The following is a 24,470-nucleotide window of genomic DNA, read 5'->3' on the forward strand; positions in this document are numbered from 1 at the left end:
CATGTGCAGGACACTACACTGTCGCCAGGGGTCGAGTGGAGGGGGAACGCATGGGAACGGCGTTCCTGCACTATTTTCATGGCAGGAACGCCGTTCCCCTTTCAGCCTCAAGTCAGGAGAACACGGCTGAATCAGATTCACAGGGGGAGACGGAGCGCACTGTGCAGGGCAGGCTAAGGGAGGAGGGGCGGCTTCAGTTGAGAGGAAGCTGTCTGTGCCGCTGCCTGCGACTCCTCTCATGGCGCCCCGCCCCCTAATGACATCATCTCCTTCACTACGAGATCATTCATTTAGAATGTCTTTTAGAAAAGTTTGTCCTAGGATTCGAACTCACGACCTCTACACATCAGAGGAAGGCATTTAACCTCACAGCCATGAAAGCTGTCTAGGTAGTTGCTTAAAAAAAAAAAAAAATAAGACTTCTACTTATACCTAGTGTACTGATACCTAGTGTACAACCATACACATGACAGCTGCCCACTGTGTATGGATGTAGCAGAGCTGGGTGTGTTGGGGCAGCTGTCATGTGTATGGTTGTACACTAGGTATCAGTACACTAGGCATAAGTAGAAGTCTTATTTTTTTTTTTTTAAACAGCTACCTAGATAGCTTTTATGGCTGTGAGGGTAAATGCCTTGCCTCTGATGTGTAGAGGTCATGAGTTCAAATCCCAAGACAAACTTTTCTAAAAGTGTTTTTTTTTTTTTTATAAGACTTCTACTGATACCTAGTTTACTGATACCTAGTGTACAACCATACACATGACAGCTGCCCACTGTGTATGGATGTAGCAGAGCTGGGTGTGTTGGGGCAGCTGTCATGTGTATGGTTGTACACTAGGTATCAGTACACTAGGTATAAGTAGAAGTCTTAGTTTTTTTTTTTTAAGCAGCTACCTAGACAGCTTTTATGGCTGTGAGGGTAAATGCCTTGCCTCTGATGTGTAGAGGTCATGAGTTCGAATCCCAAGACAAACTTTTCTAAAAGTGTTTTTTTTTTATAAGACTTCTACTGATACCTAGTTTACTGATACCTAGTGTACAACCATACACATGACAGCTGCCCACTGTGTATGGATGTAGCAGAGCTGGGTGTGTTGGGGCAGCTGTCATGTGTATGGTTGTACACTAGGTATCAGTACACTAGGTATAAGTAGAAGTCTTAGTTTTTTTTTTTTTAAGCAACTACCTCAATAGCTTTTATGGCTGTGAGGGTAAATGCCTTGCCTGTAATGTGTAGAGGTCATGAGTTCGAATCCCAGGACAAACTTTTCTAAAAGTGTTTTTTTTTTCTTTTTCTGATACTTCTACTGATACCTAGTGTACTGATACCTAGTGTACAACCATACACATGACAGCTGCCCCAACACACCCAGCTCTGCTACATCCATACACAGTGGGCAAAGTTACCTACAGTAGAAGTCTTATATTTTTTTTTTTTTAGGTAACAAGCTAGACAGCTTTCATAGCTGTGAGGGCATATGCCTGGCTTCTCCTGTGTAGAGGTCATGAGATCGAATCCCAGGACAAACTTTTCTAAAAGTGTTATTTTTTTTATTTATTTTTTTAGTCCGCAGCGGCACAAATTACAGCATGCTAGATTTTCTGTGCTTTTTTATTTTTTGGAGGGGGGGGGGGGGGGGGGGTTGCAGTGGATCTTGGGTGAGTTCCCACACTTTTTTTCCCAGGACTTGACCCCTGACTGTCGCGCTCTTTTGCACCACGTTTTCCTGGGCGGACGGAGTCACACAGGGGAGGAACTGCTTCGTGTTTTTCATCAAGAAATCAAATCCTGGCTTTCTCCGTGACAACTCAAAATCTGAACCATGGTGACCAACAATGAAAAGAACATGCTTGTCGGCGCAGCGTTAATGAGGGCTGAGCCATGTGCCCTGCATGGCACACGTGTTCAGTCTGGTTGTCAAGCGATTCCTGAAGTCTTCCACCCATCTGCAAGACATCCTAAAACTGGCCTGGAACCTTTGCATGCACTAACACTAACATTGACCTGTAAGGCTGAGCTCATACTTGAGTTATTTGGTCAGTTTTGGCCCCGTAACTGCCCAAATAAGTGAAGTGTGCAGTGATTCTAAGAGCGACGCCTGTCATCTGCATCTCATACTGACTCACAGTATTGTTTCACTACCACAGCAGACTCCCTATGTGTGTTACTGCAAGGCACAGTGTTCTACACCAATATAAAGGCTCTCTGCAGCCAGGAAATAACAGTTTTTTAATGCAATTTGCCACAAATACATTTGTATAGAAACATTTGCATAGAAACACATTTTTTCAAAAAATTTGGCGAATCAGCCAAATAGAATTTTTTAGAAATTCGCTCATCTCTAATTAAAGGGTTTATGCCAAATGTATGTTATCTCCTATCCGCTATAACAAGCTACTCAATGGGGTCTGACCAATAGGATGCCCACCGATCCCAAGAACGTGGGTCCTGTTTCCCCACTCTGATGGACAACCTGCCACTCCATTCATTCTCTATGGGAGCACTGTAGCTGAGTACAGTGCTCAACTATCTCTGGCCGTTCCATAGAGAATGAATGGAGTGGTGCCTTAAAGAGCAGCTGTCAGCAGGATCATGTCTGTTAAGCCAGACATACTGAAAGGTAGGGCTGATCCTGCTGATTAAAATAAAACCTGTCCTTATGAAAATTGGTTCCGGTGTGCCTGAGAAAAAAAATATTATTTTTGCAAATGAGGGCTTCAGTGCACCAAGTGGCATAGTCAGTACTGTAGACCCTACAATTCAGTGCACAGAAGTCCTCATTTGCATAAAACTTTCACGGGGCAGGTATAATTTTGACCAGCGGGATCGTCCCTACCAGGCAGTATGCCTAGCTTAATAGGGATGCTGTGTCTTAAATGTGCTGCTTAACAACTGGCTGCCCTAGCTTCCCAAAAGAATCTCCTGCCCTTAGTTCTAAATTAGGCATCTGAGAGCTGGCATTCTCCGTATGTGGAATTACACTTCAATCAGCAATTCAGCCCTTCTCCTTTCTGTGAATGAGGTCTGTAAAACAGTTGACAAGGGTACGGAAAACTGAAGCTCAGTCACGCGCTGCTACCGACCTAACAGTAGTTCCAACGGGTCCATCAACCTAAAATATGTCTGACTACACCAACTGCCCACAGCTAAAATACCACCTAAAGCGAAGTGTCTAAAAACAAGAAAAAAAATAAACATTCAGCTGGAAAACTGAAAATTATTCCCAAGAGAGTTACTTTTTCAGGCCAGCTTAAAAAAAAAACTATGTCGCGTTTACAAACATCTGACAACATGAACGACAGATGATTTCCCATAGAGGGATCCAACAAGTTAGCTCATTTATTAAAGGGGTCAAAGTACATGCTTGCTCATGTCTTTCAAGAAAAATAACAATTAACCTTCTGCCATGCACACAATTGTTTGAAAACAGACACCAAAGGTTGCGGAGAAAGAGCGTAAAGTTAATTAGCTTGTATGTAATATGGTAATTTTTATATTATCATCCTCGGCAGCTGGTAGGAGCAGAGCTGTTTAGAAACATTAATCAAGCGCCAAATATATTCTGATTGTCTGATTGCACCTGTAAATTAAAAATGTTTCCCATGAGCATATTTAAATCTGTATATACATGTAGAGAAATGTGAGCCTGATTCTACAGCTATTACCCATCAGACAGGAGTGTTATTAAATTATTTACTCCTAGCCAATGAGGAGCACGGCTTAGCAGAGTTAACACATACATTGGTAACATGACATCACTTCCAATAATAAAAGCATGTCCACACAAGTGAATATTAACTAGATCAGGGGTGATAATATTCCATTTATTTGTTTATCTAGGAAAAGATACATTGGGCTCTGTTTACAGTGCATTTGGAAAGACTTTAGACCCTTTCTCTTTTTTCACATTTTGTTAATTTGTGGACTTCTGCCAAAATAAGGCTACTTTTACATCTGCATTTTCCTTTCCGGTTTCGAGATCCGGCAGAGGATGCATTCCGTTTTGATTTGTTGCATTCCCATGCCAGACACAAAACTGCTGCAAGCATGTTCATTTTCATATAATACAACCGAATCCATTCTGAACGGATGCAGCTAGTTGTACTGATCAAACAGATGTGTTTTGCTGTGGTTTTGAGATTCCTTGCCGGATCTCAAAACCGGACAACAAAAACATATATGTGAAAGTAGCCTTAATTCTTTTTTAAAATTCACGTTTTCCCCCATCAATCTGTACTCAGTACTCCACAATGAGAAAGTGAAAACAGAATTTTACTATTTTTAAAAAATGTATTAAAAAGGAATCATTTTGCATGATCAGATGTATTAATGCCTCTATGACACTTGACATTTAGCTCTGGGGGATTCCCATTTCTCTTGATCATCTTTGAGATGTTTCCACACCTTGATTGATTTCCACCTGTGCTAAATTTATTTGATTGGACATGATTTGAAAAGACTCAGCCATGTCTATATAAGGTTTCACAGCTGCATATCAGAGCAAAAACCAAGCCATGAGGAGGCAATAGCTGCCTGTAGAGCTCAGAGGACAGGATTGAGTGCAGGCACAGATCTAGAGAAATAAATTCTGCTGCACTGAAAGTTCACAAGAGCCCAGTGGCCTCCATACTTCTTAAATCGAAGAAGATGGGAACAGCCAGAACTTTCCTTCAAGCTGGCCACCCCACCAATGTAAGTAATCAAGGGAAAAGGGCCTTGATAAGAGAAGTGACCAGGAGCTAGTGGTGTACATCCAATAGAGGCAGACCATGCAGCTGCTGTGGGCCCCATGGGGGAAAAGGGGCCTACAGTGAAGCAAAGGCCGCGCTCCCTAATTACACATATTACTGTCCAGCTCCAGCATAGTATTCCTACCATCAGTGGAGAAAGCTAAAGAATCTATGATGATGTCATCACAGGTTCTGTACTTTTAAAAAAAGGAACTGCACAAAGAATGGTTTAGTTCCCAGGTTAGATATGAGCATCTGCCAGGACCTGTGATGACATCATTTTCAGCATCACAGGTCCTGTATATCTAGTAAAGGAACTACACAGAGCATGGTGTAGTTCCCAGGTTAGGAGCATCTGCCAGGACCTATGATGACATAATCATCACAGGTCCAGTACATCTAGTAAAATAACTATCCAGAGCATCATCATAGGTCCTTCAACCCTAACAGCATGGAGAAGAACTGCAGAATGAGCTCTCCGCTAAGATTAAAATGGAGTGGTAAGAGGAGGTCCTCCTCCTTTCTCTTCATTTGAACCCAATTCCCTACTTTTACTCATGTTTTGCTCATATGAATAGTACTACAGACAGTTACAACCACTTTTAAAAAGACAGATTTCTCGGTTACATTGCCTATTAAATGCGCTGCAGGTCCCAAAGTGAAGTGGACTTGTTTCACATGATGCGTAAATAAGTCTTACATGTAGGACCGCACTGCTTGAAGTGTCCAGGGGGTATTCTTCTCAAGATCGAGCCAGAAAACACATTTAGATATAGGCTATCATCGATAAACCACAGGGAACTTTCACTTTTCAAGTCATTCCTTCTGTGGAGATCAAATTTGCGCAAATAGTGAAGAACCACCAACGAAGGTAAAATGAATAAATATTTATTATACTCACAAGAGTGGCAGAATAAAAGGCATATCGTAAAATTGTATCAACCCTCGTAACTCAGCCCGACCTAGGTTTCGCTTTCGCTTCATCAGGAGCGCACACTACACCCTCCTTAGGGCATGCCATTTATATGCTCAAAATTAAGGGGCAAACCCCTATTTAATGGTTGCAAATATCAAATGAAACTCATTCAATAAAACTACCTTAAAATACACCATACAGCCAGGTCCATAAATATTGGGACATCAACACAATTCTAACATTTTTGGCTCTATAAACCACCACAATGGATTTGAAATGATACAAACAAGATGTGCTTTAACTGCAGACTGTCAGCTTTAATTTGAGGGTATTTACATCAAAATCAGGTAAACGGTGTAGGAATTACAACAGTTTTCATATGTGCCTCCCACTTGTTGAGGGACCAAAAGTAATGGGACAATTGGCTTCTCAGCTGTTCTGTGGTCAGGTGTGTGTTATTCCCTCATTATCCCAATCTAATTTCAGAAGTGCTATTTGTATTTGGAATCTGTTGCTGTCAACTCTCAAGATGAGATCCAAAGAGTTGAAGAAAGCCATCATTAGGCTGAAAAAACACCAGAAACCCATCACAGAGATAGCAAAAACATTAGGCATTGGCAAAACAACTGTTTGGAACATAATAAAAAAGAAGGAACGCACTGGTCAGCTCAGCAACACCAAAAGACCCGGAAGACCACAGAAAACAACTGTGGTGGATGACCAAAGAATTCTTTCCCTGGTGAAGAAAACACCCATCACAACAGTTGGCCAGATCAAGAATACTCTCCAGGAGGTAGGTGTATGTGTGTCAAAGTCAACAATCAAGAGAAGACTTCACCAGAGTGAATACAGAGGGTTCACCACAAGATGTAAACCATTGGTGAGCCTCAAAAACAGAAAGCCCAGATTAGAGTTTGCCAAACGACATCTAAGAAAGCCTTCACAGTTCTGGAACAACATCTTACAGGGAGTGTAGAATTATTAGGCAAATTAGTATTTTGACCACATCATCCTCTTTATGCATGTTGTCTTACTCCAAGCTGTATAGGCTCGAAAGCCTACTACCAATTAAGCATATTAGGTGATGTGCATGTCTGTAATGAGAAGGGGTGTGGTCTAATGACATCAACACCCTATATCAGGTGTGCATAATTATTAGGCAACTTCCTTTCCTTTGGCAAAATGGGTCAAAAGAAGGACTTGACAGGCTCAGAAAAGTCAAAAATAGTGAGATATCTTGCAGAGGGATGCAGCCCTCTTAAAATTGCAAAGCTTCTGAAGCGTGATCATCGAACAATCAAGCGTTTCATTCAAAATAGTCAACAGGGTCGCAAGAAGCGTGTGGAAAAACCAAGGCGCAAAATAACTGCCCATGAACTGAGAAAAGTCAAGCGTGCAGCTGCCAAGATGCCACTTGCCACCAGTTTGGCCATATTTCAGAGCTGCAACATCACTGGAGTGCCCAAAAGCACAAGGTGTGCAATACTCAGAGACATGGCCAAGGTAAGAAAGGCTGAAAGACGACCACCACTGAACAAGACACACAAGCTGAAACGTCAAGACTGGGCCAAGAAATATCTCAAGACTGATTTTTCTAAGGTTTTATGGACTGATGAAATGAGAGTGAGTCTTGATGGGCCAGATGGATGGGCCCGTGGCTGGATTGGTAAAGGGCAGAGAGCTCCAGTCCGACTCAGACGCCAGCAAGGTGGAGGTGGAGTACTGGTTTGGGCTGGTATCATCAAAGATGAGCTTGTGGGGCCTTTTCGGGTTGAGGATGGAGTCAAGCTCAACTCCCAGTCCTATTGCCAGTTTCTGGAAGACACCTTCTTCAAGCAGTGGTACAGGAAGAAGTCTGCATCCTTCAAGAAAAACATGATTTTCATGCAGGACAATGCTCCATCACACGCGTCCAAGTACTCCACAGCGTGGCTGGCAAGAAAGGGTATAAAAGAAGAAAATCTAATGACATGGCCTCCTTGTTCACCTGATCTGAACCCCATTGAGAACCTGTGGTCCATCATCAAATGTGAAATTTACAAGGAGGGAAAACAGTACACCTCTCTGAACAGTGTCTGGGAGGCTGTGGTTGCTGCTGCACGCAATGTTGATGGTGAACAGATCAAAACACTGACAGAATCCATGGATGGCAGGCTTTTGAGTGTCCTTGCAAAGAAAGGTGGCTATATTGGTCACTGATTTGTTTTTGTTTTGTTTTTGAATGTCAGAAATGTATATTTGTGAATGTTGAGATGTTATATTGGTTTCACTGGTAAAAATAAATAATTGAAATGGGTATATATTTGTTTTTTGTTAAGTTGCCTAATAATTATGCACAGTAATAGTCACCTGCACACACAGATATCCCCCTAAAATAGCTAAAACTAAAAACAAACTAAAAACTACTTCCAAAAATATTCAGCTTTGATATTAATGAGTTTTTTGGGTTCATTGAGAACATGGTTGTTGTTCAATAATAAAATTAATCCTTAAAAATACAACTTGCCTAATAATTCTGCACTCCCTGTATGGACCAAAATAACAAGAAAAACGGTCCAGCTTCACTGAAGATACTTGAGGCTTTATTTAAATCCCGTGCAGATAAAAACCAACATACAGCAATGCAGAAAATCGACCGGTTTCGGATCACTACAAGTACGGATCCTTAGACATGATGTAAGGATCCGTACTTGTAGTGATCCGAAACCGGTCGATTTTCTGCATTGCTGTATGTTGGTTTTTATCTGTACGGTATTTAAATAAAGCCTCAAGTATCTTCAGTGAAGCTGGACCGTTTTTCTTGTTATTTTGGAACTTACTGTGCGCCAAGGTTCAGGGCGAGGTCCGGGCTCCTGGTTCCCTGTGGATGAGTGCGACATTTTCCAGTGTTGTTTCCAAACATCTTATGGACAGATGAGACCAAGATCAACTTGTACCAGAGTGATGGGAAGAGAAGAGTATGGAGAAGGAAAGGAACTGCTCATGATCCTAAGCATACCACCTCATCAGTGAAGCATGGTGGTGGTAGTGTCATGGCATGGGCATGTATGGCTGCCAATGGAACTGGTTCTCTTGTATTTATTGATGATGCGACCGCTAACAAAAGCAGCAGGATGAATTCTTAAGTGTTTCGGGCAATATTATCTGCTCATATTCAGAAAAATGCTTCAGAACTCAGTGCAGATGGACAATGACCCACAGCATACTGCAAAAGCACCCAAAGAGTTTTTTAAGGGAAAGAAGCGGCATGTCATGCAATGGCCAAGTCAATCACCTGACTTGAATCCGATTGAGCATGCATTTCACTTGCTGAAGACAAAACTGAAGGGAAAATGCCCCAAGAAGAAGCAGAAAATGCCTCAAGACAGTTGCAGTAGAGGCCTGGAAGAGCATCACCAGGGATGAAACCCAGCGCCTGGTGATGTCTATGCGTTCCAGACTTCAGGCTGTAATTGACTGCAAAGGATTTGCAACCAAGTATAAAAAAGTGAAAGTTTGATTTATGATTATTATTCTGTCCCATTACTTTTGGTCCCTTAACAAGTGGGAGGCACATATGCAAACTGTTGTAATTCCTACACCGTTCACCTGATTTGGATGTAAATACCCTTAAATTAAAGCTGACAGTCTGCAGTTAAAGCACATCTTGATTGTTTCATTTCAAATCCATTGTGGTGGTGTGTAGAGCCGAAACAAATTGAATTGTGTCGAAGTCCCAATATTTATGGACCTGTCTGTATATCTCTTTTTTATTAAAACTTAGTACTCCTTCCTCTTATCCATATAAACCGCTATCTATATAGTTATTAAAATGGTTAAATTTAACTAATAGTTACATATTGTTTCATTAGTAGAAATATCCTCCCCTCAAGAGTCTCCCAGTAATACACAAAGTTCCATACAAAGAACTCTCCCGATCACATGGTTAAGTTCAACCAATAGAAAATCACGCTTTTTTCATTCATAAAATCTCATTCATTCCTCCAGTCACATATTCTTCCCCAACCACTAAGGAGTTTCCTCCACTTACTATTATTCATAGAGCGGAGAAGCCAGGTTAACATGCAAATTAAATAGTACAGGACAGATCTATCATATCAAGCAAGGTTTAAGATCGAATTTAATGTTAAGTAATTTTAAACAATAGATCTCTTCTCCGCCATTTTTGGTTAACCCTTTCAATTCCAGTTACAACTAGTGTTGGGCGCGAATATTCGAATCGCGAATATTAATCGGGAATATCGGCACTTCGAGAATTTGCGAATATTTTTAATATAGTGATATATATTCGTATTTTCGAATATTCACGATTTTTTTTCATCTGATCCCATGATCCCACCCTGCTTCTTGCTTGTGGGCCAATGAGAAGACTGCAATGTCTTTGTCTGAGCTTAGCAACATCCCTAGCAAGTCCAATAGGAAAGTTGCCCACCCCGTACTATATAGGAACCTCCCCAGCAGCCATTTTCTACAGTTTTTTTAAAGTTCTGAGAGAGAGAGAGCAGTGTCATTGCTGTGCTCTGTGCTTTCCACACTACATTAGATAGATAGTTAGATAGTAGCTTAAATATATATATAATACAGATAGTTAGTGGGAGATATAATCAGTGTAGGTTAGATAGTGATATAGTGTTAGGCAGTGTGATAGGTTCTGCTGTCTATACATACATGCTACAGACATTGTGCTGTGATGTCACAACAATACATAGTGCACCAATCAGAAATATGTAGTCAGACCTGCTAAAATGTGAAGTTTCACATATTGCGCCAAAATATTCACATCATTAGTGCCGATTAGCGCAATTGCAAATATATTGGAGCACTCTATCTGCATATAAAGCCATTTTTAATGTTCTGCCGTGCCGCCCATTTTCTTCAGTCTCAGGAAACTTCTAGCAGATTGGAAAATGTAGCAAAAGTGACCCACGCCTGTATTGCGCGCGCATTACGTAAATATTACATTGCCGATTTTCGCAATCAAGAAAATAATCGCAAATTTGCAAATATATGATGAATATTCTACAAAATATTCGCAAAATATCGCGAATTCGAATATTGCCCCTGCAATATTACCACTATTACCTCATGTGTCTCACACAATAGCCATAATATATAACTGACCACATATATCTGCATATACTGCATCTATTATACCTTGAACTTCTCACATCAGCACACTGCTCTTTATAATATATATAGGACTTTTGCAACTTTTTACACTAGGTTGCATAAAATGTTGTGACTTTTAGCATTTTTACACCACTATCTTAATGAGTTTAACTCCAGATTTATCATTGAGACTTTTTTTTTTTATCGCAAAAAAGTAGCAATCTCATTCCTGGAGGAGGATAAAGTAGAAGAACTGAAGAAGCTTTTCTAGACAAAAGTGTTGGTTCTAAGGATATGACAAATTTATCAAGTAACATGAGACATTTGATAAATGTGGAATAAAGTACTCCAATGCAGACTCAAGCAAAACGGACTTCAAATTTTTCCCTCATGATAAATTACACCCCACACACACACACACACACACACACACCACCACCACTGTGTGCAGATGGGAGAAACTTCCTGAAGGTCAACCATCACTGTAGTACTCTACCAATCTGGGTTTTATTGTAGAATAACAAGAAACAAGCCTCTCCTCAGTAAAATCAGTAAAAGACTGAAATTCCGACTGGAGTTTCTGAAAAAGCACATAAAGGACTCTAAGACTGTGAGAAACAAGATTTTCTGGTCTGGTGAAAACATGATTGAACTTTTTGGCCTCAATTCTAAGCATTATGTCTAGAGGAAACCAGGCACTGCTCATTACCTTCCCAATACCATCCCTACAGTGAAGCATGGTGGGGGCAGCATATTGCTATGGGGTTGTTTTTCAGCAGCTGGGACAAGGAGACTGGTCAGGGTTTAGAGATAGCTGAATAGAGCAAAGTACAGAGATATTCTTAAATGGCTTCTGTCACCCCCCAAACACCAATTTTAAGTTTTTGACTTATTATATTTACTAATGTACGCAGATTCCATATATACCCCTCTTACCTCTGGCTGTGCTGTAATTTCGTACTTTTGTGATATGTAAATTTCTTAACTACCAGCAAATTGGGTGGACTTGCTGGTAGCCGCCGCATCCTCTGTCTGGAAAAACACCCCCTCCTTCCCTTGATTGACACGGCCAGCAAGCGCTCTCATCATCCAGCTGGCCCTGCCTGCAGCTCAAATCCCGCGCCTGCGCCATACCTGTCCTCATTTGGCTCAGGCGCTCTGAGAGAAGTAGAGAATATCTCTCTTCATGCATGACCCAATGGAGTCTGTGCAGCAGTGCATGGTGCCCTTACAGTAATTAAATTGTGTATGCCCCCAGTCTTATGGAAAGAGTGATAATGAGTGAAAAGGTATAGCAAACATTACAGGCAGGTTTGAAGGGTATGAATACCTTTGGGGATATTTTTATATTATTGTACTTTACTAATTTTGGGCTGAAAAAAATGTTTTTTTAAATTTGTCTTCATTAAAAATTTTCAGCAGTTTGTGTTCCTCATCTCTGACCTCCTGGCAGCTCATAAACACTAATTTAAGCTATATTGGTATCAGTTTGATAAGAATTTAGCTATAGTGAGTACTTATGAGCTATCAGGAGTTCAGAAAGGAGGGCTTTACTGTACGTAACTGTCAGATAATCAACATCACAGGACTTTGTGTAAAATTGAAGATTTTGAGCTAGTTGAGCTAGGCAGTTGAGCTAGTTGAGCTAGGCTAAAACTGTTCACATAGACACATAGCTGTGGTTCACCTTAAAACATAGCTTTTTTATTGATTCAAGGCTCAATTCCCGAGTTATGATACTTTTTCTTATATACAAATTCAGCCTTTGGTGCAATGAGGGTATTACCATTGTTCTTGTTGCACCCAAGTACCGCTCCTTTCAGGGGCCAGCCCTCCATGGCTGCTTTGATTAATGGAGCCAGGCAGTGACAAAACAAGTGGGGAGGGGCTGGCCACAGAAAGGCGCGGAGCCAGGTTCCATCAAGATCAACGGTGATGCCCTCATTGCACCAAAGGCCTAATTTTGCATATTAAGAAAAAGTATCATAACTCTGGAAGAGGGCCTTGGATAAGCAAAAGAAAAACAGCATTTTGATCAGGTGAGCCACAGCTATGTGTCTATGCAAACAGTTTGATTCCCTTCAAAAGTAGTGAACAATGTACAACCTTAGCATCTGGCAAGTAGTGGTAGAAGTTACATTAGGGTCTACCCTACTAATGTCCAGGAGCTCACAGAAAAAAAAAATATTCCTCTTTATTACAGTATAAAACAAGTAGAATTACTGCAGAGGACACATTGCTATTGCTACTGGATTAGCACATGCTTAGTATTTTGAACATGGTATGGGTATTAAATATGAATTTATTATCAGGTCGTAATTTAGCATTTTATTAGTAGATTAGAAATGTGTTACTTCCAGTGATGGTTTCCAGATCAACAGATGGACACTGTGAGCTGCGAGCATTTGAGGATATAACTCTTCATAGTTTCACACATATAACACAGCATAAGGCTTCATTTTATTAAGAGCAATGCCAGTTAAAAAATGTCTCCAAAGCTTTGATAGACTCAGAAGGTATGCAGATGTTGATGAATACGTAATCAGAGCGTCGTGGGAGCAGAACGCAGGACAGTTACTTTAAGAGAAGTTCTGATTATAAAGTCAGAGGCTTTCACTTTTAGTGCACATTAGGAGAGCTTTTTGCTGCAGGTGTGCTCAATTTATATTGATTGAGTTTGGCTGACAAAGAATTTATGGTATTTTATGCAAAAGAGAACAACGTATTTTTTTTTACTTTGAGAAAATCCAGCTGAAGTAATGAGATAAGTATTCATGTATTGAGATTAGCCGGGTTCGTAGTCATTAGGAAAAACATCAAAGAGACAACAGAATTAAATTCTTACCTACCGCTTTGCAACTCTGGTCATAAAAGTACAAAATTACAAAACGATCCAGTAGGAGAAGGTAAGTTGAGACTCGATAATAATGCATTTGATAGGAGAAAAGACAGCAAGTGACAGGAGATCTGCAAATTTGGTAGGGAAACCAAGGGACCACAAAGGGTTTTATTTAGTATGGCCGACATGACACCAATGTCCCACAGCTGGTAAGGTGGCAGACTAAGGGCTCATGTATATGGCTGTATAACAGTTCTATACAAGTACAGTTGTAAGATGACATAATATGGTACAAATGTAAATTTATAGACCGATGCTGTACCTTCTTGCAACTCAAATTTACAAAAAAAAATAAAAGACGTTGTCTGCTGCATTGACTTCCTAACTTCCAGTGGAGAATATCTCCAAACTATGAAGCCATGTAGAGACATTTTAGAGTCCATATTACAATTACAACCACAACAGCTAGACCTCCCACTGCTTTACTGAACTGGACTTAAAAAGGAACTTAAAAAAAAACTTTCTGGAACTCAACATAACCCAGAAACCCACCTTAATAAATCAAATATTGGCTGCAATAGAAAGTTTCCAAGAAACTTACTGTCTTGAAGTTGCTTGGATGGGCCCCTCTGGGATCCAATCATTTGACAGTCTTCATCAGAACATTTCTACATCAGTTGACATCACAACCTTTACCTGGTTTCTGGTCTATGGACTCTGATGTCACTTCTGCTCCCCAGGATGGGGAGGTGCCCGAATGGTGCCAGAATTACTTGCTTTCCTGGCACTTGCGCAAATGAGGTAGATTCAAGAAATTCTGAGCCCATCCAAAGTAGCTCTCCCATTGTACTGGTCCATAGACCAGACCAGAAACCTAGTAAGGAAATAATTTTGGAGGATGCAATATCTTCCGAAGGGGAGCATCACATGACCATTTTCCAGAGCGGCCATTATACTCAACTTTGAGACAGTAAGTCTATGCTAACAGGGGTGGTACAAAACACGTAGAACTTTGAGGTATCCACATACCAAAAGCTATAAATCCAGTTTAAAATGTGTAAGGTCCACACCAACCATGTGCCATTTAGAATACTGGTGTCTTGTGTGGCAGAAGAGTCTGACTCTGCATACCTCTGCTTGCTATGCACCTGTATGCATCCTATTAGCACAAGTTATTTTAGTGCAATATACAGTTCAGGGGCTTACCGACATTTTTTAGCTGATGACTTATCCTCTGTATAGGTCATCAGTATCTGATCAGTGGGGGTTTGACACCAGAGACCTCCACCAAACAGCTGTTTGGGAAGGCACCAGAGCTCACAGTAGCACCAAGGCCTTCTCGTTGTTTTGGTTAGGCCATATGACATCATGTTCACTGGTTACATGGCCTAGGCGCAGTTCAGCTTCATATCAAGCACAGTCAGTATACAATGTATGGTGCTGTGCTTGGTGAGCTGAAGGAAAGCTGCAGCACTGAGCACTGGTTCCGTCTCAGACCCCCAGTGATTAGATACTGATGACCTATCCAGAGGATAGCGTAAATTTGTATGTAGGGCAGCACCTTGATAATTGAACATAGGTGCATACATTTGTTAATTACTTGCAGGTATGACCCTATTGGTAGTTTTCCAAGTGGGGGGGTGGAGGTTTAAAAGATGTCTATTGTGATTGGTGATGTGTGAACCAGAGGGGGTGACAAGTATGGTATAAATGTTTGGAGTAAGCACTGTATACTGAGCCTGACAAATACTACACCGTAGTTGAAATGTTGCTGTTTTTATTGGTCATTTTTGTACTTATATCATGGATTAATAACTAATAAAGAATTAATGGAGAATAATGCTGCTGTCATCTGCTAACTGAACGTCTATCCAGAGGATAGATCATCAGTTTAACAATCTTTGAAAACTTCTGTAAAATCCCAGAGGCTATGAATGTTAACAATAAGGTGATCCTCCCACTAAACAGAACAATTCAAACAATAAGAATATAATAGAAAATTGCTCTCTATGCCATTCCTTAATAGCGCCAAAATGCTGGTCAGCTATTAGGTTTCATGCCTATGGCAGGGCTGCATTCACAGAGTATGAACTATGAATCCACAGGTACTCTGCATGGCATCCCATTACATACGGAAGCACAGAAGGGTCCCCTAGCACTCTGTGGGTGATATACAGTATTATTGCTCCGTACAACATGAAGGTTGTAAGGAGCTGTAATACAGCAGCAAGCATGAGCCTAACTGCCTGAGCCATAAACCTTTCAGGACATTCTGGTACTTTAGATATAATATTTGGTTCATTTTTCCAATTGAAAAATATTAGAACTCGCATTTACTCATATGATTTGTGGAATACTTGTCTTTTTTCGCAAGCTTTAGGGCTGGGACATAGCAAGGTCATTTCAGCAAATGATCAATACCTCAATAGGCGACTTCATTTTTCTTTCTGGCCCGCTGCCTTTTGTTTATAGGAAGCAGGACGAGTATGTCAAACTCATAAGAAGTCAGAGCTGCATGCAATTTGTAAGTCATTCTTATTTATTGGGACAGAATAGTTATTAGCAGAAAGGTGCAAGGCCCCTTGATCTTTCATTCAAACTCGCATTTCTTTTCAGTCTTTGACTGGCTGTGTGGAGCACTGTAGAATCAATTTCCTTGCTGAATGGGATTGGTAGATTACCTGTCAGCTACATTGTTAGCGGGACGACTTCAGTGAGCGAATGTCTGCTCTGATGAAATCTACCTTCTCTTCTTCAGAATATCTCTTTCCAAACAGCACATCATAAACTAGGACAGATTATTATGTAACAATGTAGATAGGACAAAAGACTTGCAAGACAGAAAAGAGACAGATGAAGCAGCAAAGAGCTTGAGTGCCGAAGAACTATTTTCATAGATAGCTTGTCTTCTAATAGATACAAGCTGTACAAATGTGAAGTGTGAAAAGAAATAAAAGAGTTAAATATGGTGCACTGCGCTTCTTGTATGATAAGGGGTCATATACACAGTTATGTCACAGTACAGGGATAATAAACACAGTGATGTCATAGTACAGGATAACACAACAGTGATGTACACACAGAACAGGGAATATAAACACCTGATGTCACAGTACAGGGATAATAAACACAGTGATGTCACAGTACAGGGATAATACACACAGTGATGTCACAGAACAGGGATAATAAACACAGTGATGTCACAGTACAGGGAGATAAAACACAGTGATGTCACAGTACGGGATAATACACACAGTGATGTCACAGTACAGGGATAATAAACACAGTGAGTCACAGTACAGGGATAATAAACACAGTGATGTCAAGCACGGGATATAAACACATTGATGTCACAGTACAGGGATAAAAACACAGTGATGTCACAGTACAGGGATAATAAACCAGTGATGTCACAGCAAGGGATAATACACACAGTTGATGTCACAGTACAGGGATAATAAACACAGTGATGTCACAGTACAGGATAATAAACACAGTGATGTCACAGTAACAGGGGATAATACACACAGTGATGTCACAGTACAGGGATAATAAACACAGTGATGTCACAGTACAGGGATAATAAACACAGTGATGTCACAGTACAGGGATAATAAACACAGTGATGTCACAGTACAGGGATAATAACACAGTGATGTCACAGTACAGGGATAAAAACACAGTGATGTCACAGTACGGATAATAAACACAGTGATGTCACAGTACAGGGATAAAAACAAGTGATGTCACAGTACAGGGATAATAAACACAGTGATGTCACAGTACAGGGATATAAACACAGTGATGTCACAGTACAGGGATAATAAACACAGTGATGTCACAGTACAGGGATAATAACACAGTGATGTCACAGTACAGGGATAATAAACACAGTGATGTCACAGTACAGGGATATAAACACAGTGATGTCACAGTACAGGGATAATAAACACAGTGATGTCACAGTACAGGGATAATAACACAGTGATGTCACAAAGGGATAATAAACAGTGATGTCACAGTACAGGGATAATAAACACAGTGATGTCACAGTACAGGATAATAAACACAGTGATGTCACAGTACAGGGATAATAAACACAGTGATGTCACAGTACAGGATAATAAACACAGTGATGTCACAACAGGGATAATAAACACAGTGATGTCACAGTACAGGGATAATAAACACAGTGATGTCACAGTACAGGGATAATAAACACAGTGATGTCACAGTACAGGGATAAAAACACAGTGATGTCACAGTACAGGGATAATAAACACAGTGATGTCACAGTACAGGGATAAACACAGTGATGTCACAGTATAGGGATAATAAACACAGTGATGTCACAGTATAGGGATAATAAACACAGTGATGTCACAGTACAGGGATAATAACACAGTGATGTCACAGTACAGGGATAATAAACAAGTGATGTCACAGTACAGGGATAATAAACACAGTGATGTCACAGTACAGGGATAATAAACACAGTGATGTCACAGTACAGGGATAATAAACACAGTGATGTCACAACAGGGATATAAACACAGTGATGTCACAGTACAGGGATAATAAACACAGTGATGTCACAGTACAGGGATAATAAACACAGTGATGTCATAGCAAAGGGAATTTATACACACGAGTGATGTCACAGTACGGGATAATAATAACAGTGATGTCACAGCCAAAGGGATAATAAACACCAGCGATTTGGTCAACAGTACAGGGATAATAAACACAGTGATGTAACAGTACAGGATAATTAAACACAAGTGATGTTCACAGGCAAAGGGATTTCTAAACACGTGAACTGTCACAGTACAGCGGATAATTAAACACAGTGCATGTCACAGTTACAGGGATAATAACCAGTGTTCTGTCACAGCAAAGGAATAATAACAGGTGCATGTCACAGCACAGGGATATATAAACACAGTGATATCACAGTACAGGATAATAAACCACAGAGTGATGTCCAACAGTGCAGGGATTACATAAACACATTGATGTCACAGTACAGGGATAATAAACATTAGTGATGTCACAGCAAAGGGATTTATAAACACAGTGAATTGTCACAGTACAGGGATAATAACACAGTGATGTCACAATACAGGGATAATAAACACAGTGATGTCACAGCAAAGGGATTATAAACACAGCGATGTCACAGTACAGGGATAATAAACACAGTGATGTCACAGTACAGGGATAATAAACACAGTGATGTCACAGTACAGGGATAATAAACAGTGTTGTCACAGCAAAGGGATAATAAACAGTGATGTCACAGCAAAGGGATAATAAACACAGTGATGTCACAGTACAGGGATAATAAACACAGTGATGTCACAGTAAAGGGATAATAAACATAGTGATGACACAGTACAGGGATAATACACACAGTGATGTCACAGTATAGGGATAATACACACAGTGATGTCACTGTATAGGGATAGTAAACACAGTGATGTCACAATACAGGGATAATAAACACAGTGATGTCACAGCAAAGGGATTATAAACACAGTGATGTCACAGTACAGGGATAATAAACACAGTGATGTCACAGTACAGGGATAATAAACAGTGTTGTCACAGCAAAGGGATAATAAACAGTGATGTCACAGCAAAGGGATAATAAACAGGGTGATATCACAGTACAGGGATAATAAACACAGTGATGTCACAGTACAGGGATAATAAACACAGTGTTGTCACAGTACAGGGATAATAAACACAGTGATGTCATAGCAAAGGGATTATAAACACAGTGATGTCACAGTACGGGGATAATAAACAGTGATGTCACAGCAAAGGGATAATAAACACAGCGATGTCACAGTACAGGGATAATAAACACAGTGATGTCACAGTACAGGGATAATACACAGTGATGTCACAGTACAGGGATAATACACACAGTGATGTCACAGTACAGGGATAATAAACACAGTGATGTCACAGCAAAGGGATTATAAACACAGTGATGTCACAGTACAGGGATAATAAACACAGTGATGTCACAGTACAGGGATAATAAACAGTGTTGTCACAGCAAAGGGATAATAAACAGTGATGTCACAGCAAAGGGATAATAAACAGGGTGATATCACAGTACAGGGATAATAAACACAGTGATGTCACAGTACAGGGATAATAAACACAGTGTTGTCACAGTACAGGGATAATAAACACAGTGATGTCATAGCAAAGGGATTATAAACACAGTGATGTCACAGTACGGGGATAATAAACAGTGATGTCACAGCAAAGGGATAATAAACACAGCGATGTCACAGTACAGGGATAATAAACACAGTGATGTCACAGTACAGGGATAATACACAGTGATGTCACAGTACAGGGATAATAAACACAGTGATGTCACAGTACAGGGATAATAAACACAGTGATGTCACAGCAAAGGGATTATAAACACAGTGATGTCACAGTACAGGGATAATAAACACAGTGATGTCACAGTACAGGGATAATAAACAGTGTTGTCACAGCAAAGGGATAATAAACAGTGATGTCACAGCAAAGGGATAATAAACACAGTGATATCACAGTACAGGGATAATAAACACAGTGATGTCACAGTGCAGGGATAATAAACACATTGTTGTCACAGTACAGGGATAATAAACATAGTGATGTCACAGCAAAGGGATTATAAACACAGTGATGTCACAGTACAGGGATAATAAACACAGTGATGTCACAATACAGGGATAATAAACACAGTGATGTCACAGCAAAGGGATTATAAACACAGCGATGTCACAGCAAAGGGATAATAAACAGTGATGTCACAGCAAAGGGATAATAAACACGGTGATATCACAGTACAGGGATAATAAACACAGTGATGTCACAGTACAGGGATAATAAACACAGTGATGTCACAGTGCAGGGATAATAAACACAGTGATATCACAGTACAGGGATAATAAACATAGTGATGTCACAGCAAAGGGATTATAAACACAGTGATGTCACAGTACAGGGATAATAAACACAGTGATGTCACAGTATGGGGATAATACACACAGTGATGTCACAGTATGGGGATAATACACACAGTGATGTCACTGTATAGGGATAATAAACACAGTGATGTCACAGTACAGAAAATGAACAAGAAGTATGAGTAAAAAAGGAGGAGGAAGCGGATAAGAGAGGAGGGTGAAGAGGATTCGGTGTTGAAGGAATGTGTGACTTATCAGTGACGATGCTATGAGGATATTCTGTTTAATAGAACCAGAGAAAAAAGAAATGGTGATGACAAAATTGAAAATTAAAAAATAACGAATGTGCCTTAAAAATTTAAGATAGTTGTTTGAAGATGGAACCTGGTGGGAACATGGACCAGGCTAGAGCATTAATCACATATCTATACTATGTGGTCACACCAGAGTTGTGTCTGTTGCAACATTATGGTAGGCATACCGTAACTTTTGGTGGGTGGCACCATCTCTTTACTTTGCTGTGCTTCACTAAAAACTGCCTTTGTGCTCCGTTTTTTTATTTTGAATGAACACAATGATGTCACAGTACATGAATAATAAACACAATTATGTCACTATACAGGGGTAATAAACACAAAAATGTCACTATACAGGGGTAATAAACACAAATATGTCACTATACAGGGGTAATAAACACAATTATGTCACTATACAGGGGTAATAAACACAATTATGTCACTATACAGGAGTAATAAACACAGTGATGTCACAGTACAGGGATAGACAGAGTTCGGGCAAATCCATGAAAAAGAACTGAGGTCAGGGTAGTCAGCAAAGGGTCAATAAGTTAATCAGTCATAGGTCAGGTAAGGCAGAGGTGGAACAGAGCCAGGAATTGGGAAAAGCTTGGTATACTGGCACACAATATAACAAAACACTATGCAGGGTCTTAGTATGCTAGGAGATTTTAGTGCTCAGGTACCCACCCACTGGGGATGGTGCCTGATGTACCCCAGGGTTGCCAGCCATCATCTGGTGAAGACGGGAACATGCGCACAGAGCTGAATGGCGCACAGTCTCAATGGGTACAGGAGGCAAGGCTAACTAACAATCAGGATGCTGCCTGCACGGGGAACACAGTGGGCTCAATGGCCAGGCCCAGCCAGGGAAGATCAGCAGGAGGCTCATGGGTAAGTTTAGCAGAGTTGATGTCATCGCACCAGAGTATAAGGATAATGCACATATTGTTGTCACAGTATGATGATAATACACTTTGACATCACAGTAATGAGATAACTCTCTTATTCACTTATATAGCAAAGCAGTCACTGGGCCTCCTCAAGTGCAAGGACATTTTTCTATATCTCCAATAGTTACCCCATAACATTCTGGTATTGCTGTTGTTATATTTAGCCTTTAATCAGTTCTACTAAACTTAAGGCTCATAAGCTGCTCTCTCCAAAGGGTTCCATTATGTCATTATCACTGGGCCACTGTATAGGTCAACAGTATTTTTTGGAAAACTACAGTACAAGCTCCACTCTTCAATTTCTATGGCTAGTAGTCATTCCTTCGCTTTTCATTCAGGACAAAGACTCATTTTGTTACCCTAGCCCTAGATATAAATTCCATACCTTGGTGATGTAAGATCGATTATTGGCGTAAGCTACTTCTCACCTATATTGTCTGTATAGCGGGGAGCACATATTGTTTATTTTGCTATATGAACAAAATTTCATTTTGGACTGAAGGTATTCATTAATAGATATAATCCAATGTATCATTTAAAACAGGTAAAGATTTAACCAATTACTACTCAGATTGCTGTGAAATCATTCTTAAAAAAAAATAACAAGGTTACAGAGATTACGAGACACAATATATTTTGACATTGGAGGAATAGCACATCCTACGGTTATTTTGCCAAGTCATTGCCTTTTGAATGGCGTCAAATGCACACTTGCCCTGTTAAATTTTGTCTGTCACAGCATCGCATGATACATAAAATCCATAGATTAATCAACCTGTTTTTGCACTGTAAGAAGGAAGCAATTAAAGCGGTCACATCCTATCTCATAATAGCACCTCCACTGTACCTGAAAGAGAAGCCTATTGTTTCCGAGGATAATTGTCGTCTATGTTCCACTTATTCCCAATGTACAAAATGTTATAATCATTTCAATGGTTTCAGAAGCTCCATTGTTAAAGAAAATGAGTTTGTAAGAGCCGGCGCTCTCAATCACCTTTAATCTAAAAGTGACAAATTAATACTTACTAAATGACCTTACTTTTTATACAGATAGATGTCCTTGGTGAATGGAGGCTCATTAGAGGATTAATACATTACATGTAATACAAGGCTTCCATAGAGAACTCAAGGAGCTGTCTCTGTGATTAAACTTCAGCGTCATGACAGATGACAGCGAGAACTTAATAGCGGGAGAAACGTAACAAATCTTGCTCTATATTGGTCACAATGGCTCAAGTATTTCAGGTTACAATGTCAGAATCATCAATTATAACTAAGGAGAAGTTATGGTGGGCTCTTAACCTTCAGTGGAATGCTAATGATAGAATCTGGATGTTAAATAACACTTAAAGACTGAATACATTTACATATAAGGACAGAGTTCCTGATAATATTATTGGGATTTTTGGTTATTAAACATCGGAAAACCCTCAGGGCATTGACTTTTTTATTTAAAGAGTATGTGTGACGGCAGTGACAGTAAGACAGAAATAAACTTTCATCCCAGTGGCTGATGCTGCATGATAAATCTGGCGCACCTTTAGACTGTCTAGTCTAACTTTACGTTACGGATCAGTCAGTGTGAACCCACTGTGCCAACCAACAGATTTGACTTAAGGCTAATCATATGGGCAGGCATTATCCTGGCAGTCACTTTTTAACCCCTACGCAGGGATCTGGACTTCGCTGTAAAGGAACCAACAGGCAAATATCTCCTAGAATAGTTTCTGCGTGATTGACAGCTGGCCCACAGGGGTTAGAGACACTGGTGCTTGGCACTGAGGGGTTAGGCAAAATTGTAGTCAGGGACATGCCAAGGTCAGGGCAGGAGAAGTACGTGGAAGCCTAGAATGTGAGCAGGACTAGTTGTGATAGAGTAAGATTATTTTAAACATATTAAAATCTTGGATATATCTAGGGTGCAATATTTGGTATAAAAGCTCGATGGCTACAGAAGGGATGTCATGTATTTAGACAAGAAATTCCTCTGCTGGTTTTCCCGCTTAGAGTATACTAATTGTGTCAAGATGCATACTATGAAGATAATGTCACTCGCTAAACCAAATGTCACATACCTATTGGCTCATTTATATTTTTAGGTTGTAAGGGTGACACCCAGGGCTTGGCGAATAAAGAAAGAGTCTTCTGCCATTTGGAGTTAGAAGAGATGGAGGAAGGCTTAAATACCACCATGATTCATGTCTTCTCATTCATTTAGCCCTAGACTAAGTGTTAAGATTTGGAGCATTGCAGACAACATGGTTAGATCCCTTGTTTAGAAATAATACAAAAATTATACCATGACAGTTTTTGGGGCTCTGTGTCTGGGATTCCAGTAGCTGTCCAGAGAGAGGATCACAGAGAAATGATGATATTGAGCACCTTGGAATGCATAAAAGCCACAGTAAGTTATATACGTATTCTTACTTTGCCTTCTTACTTGCTTAATATCATACTTCCAGGTGTTTTCTTTCTGTGACTCCTTGGAATCCATAGATACCCTTGTCTGTGGTGCTGTGTATATGTGAGTGTGTGAGCTGTGTATATGTGTGTCTATACCTCTGTAATGGTTACATATGATTACATGCTATGTTGTTGTGTGTATGTGTGTCTGTGCCTATATGTGTAACAGTTACATGTG

Source organism: Bufo gargarizans, chromosome 6, assembly GCF_014858855.1.
Source record: "Bufo gargarizans isolate SCDJY-AF-19 chromosome 6, ASM1485885v1, whole genome shotgun sequence".
In the NCBI taxonomy this organism is placed as follows: domain Eukaryota; kingdom Metazoa; phylum Chordata; class Amphibia; order Anura; family Bufonidae; genus Bufo; species Bufo gargarizans.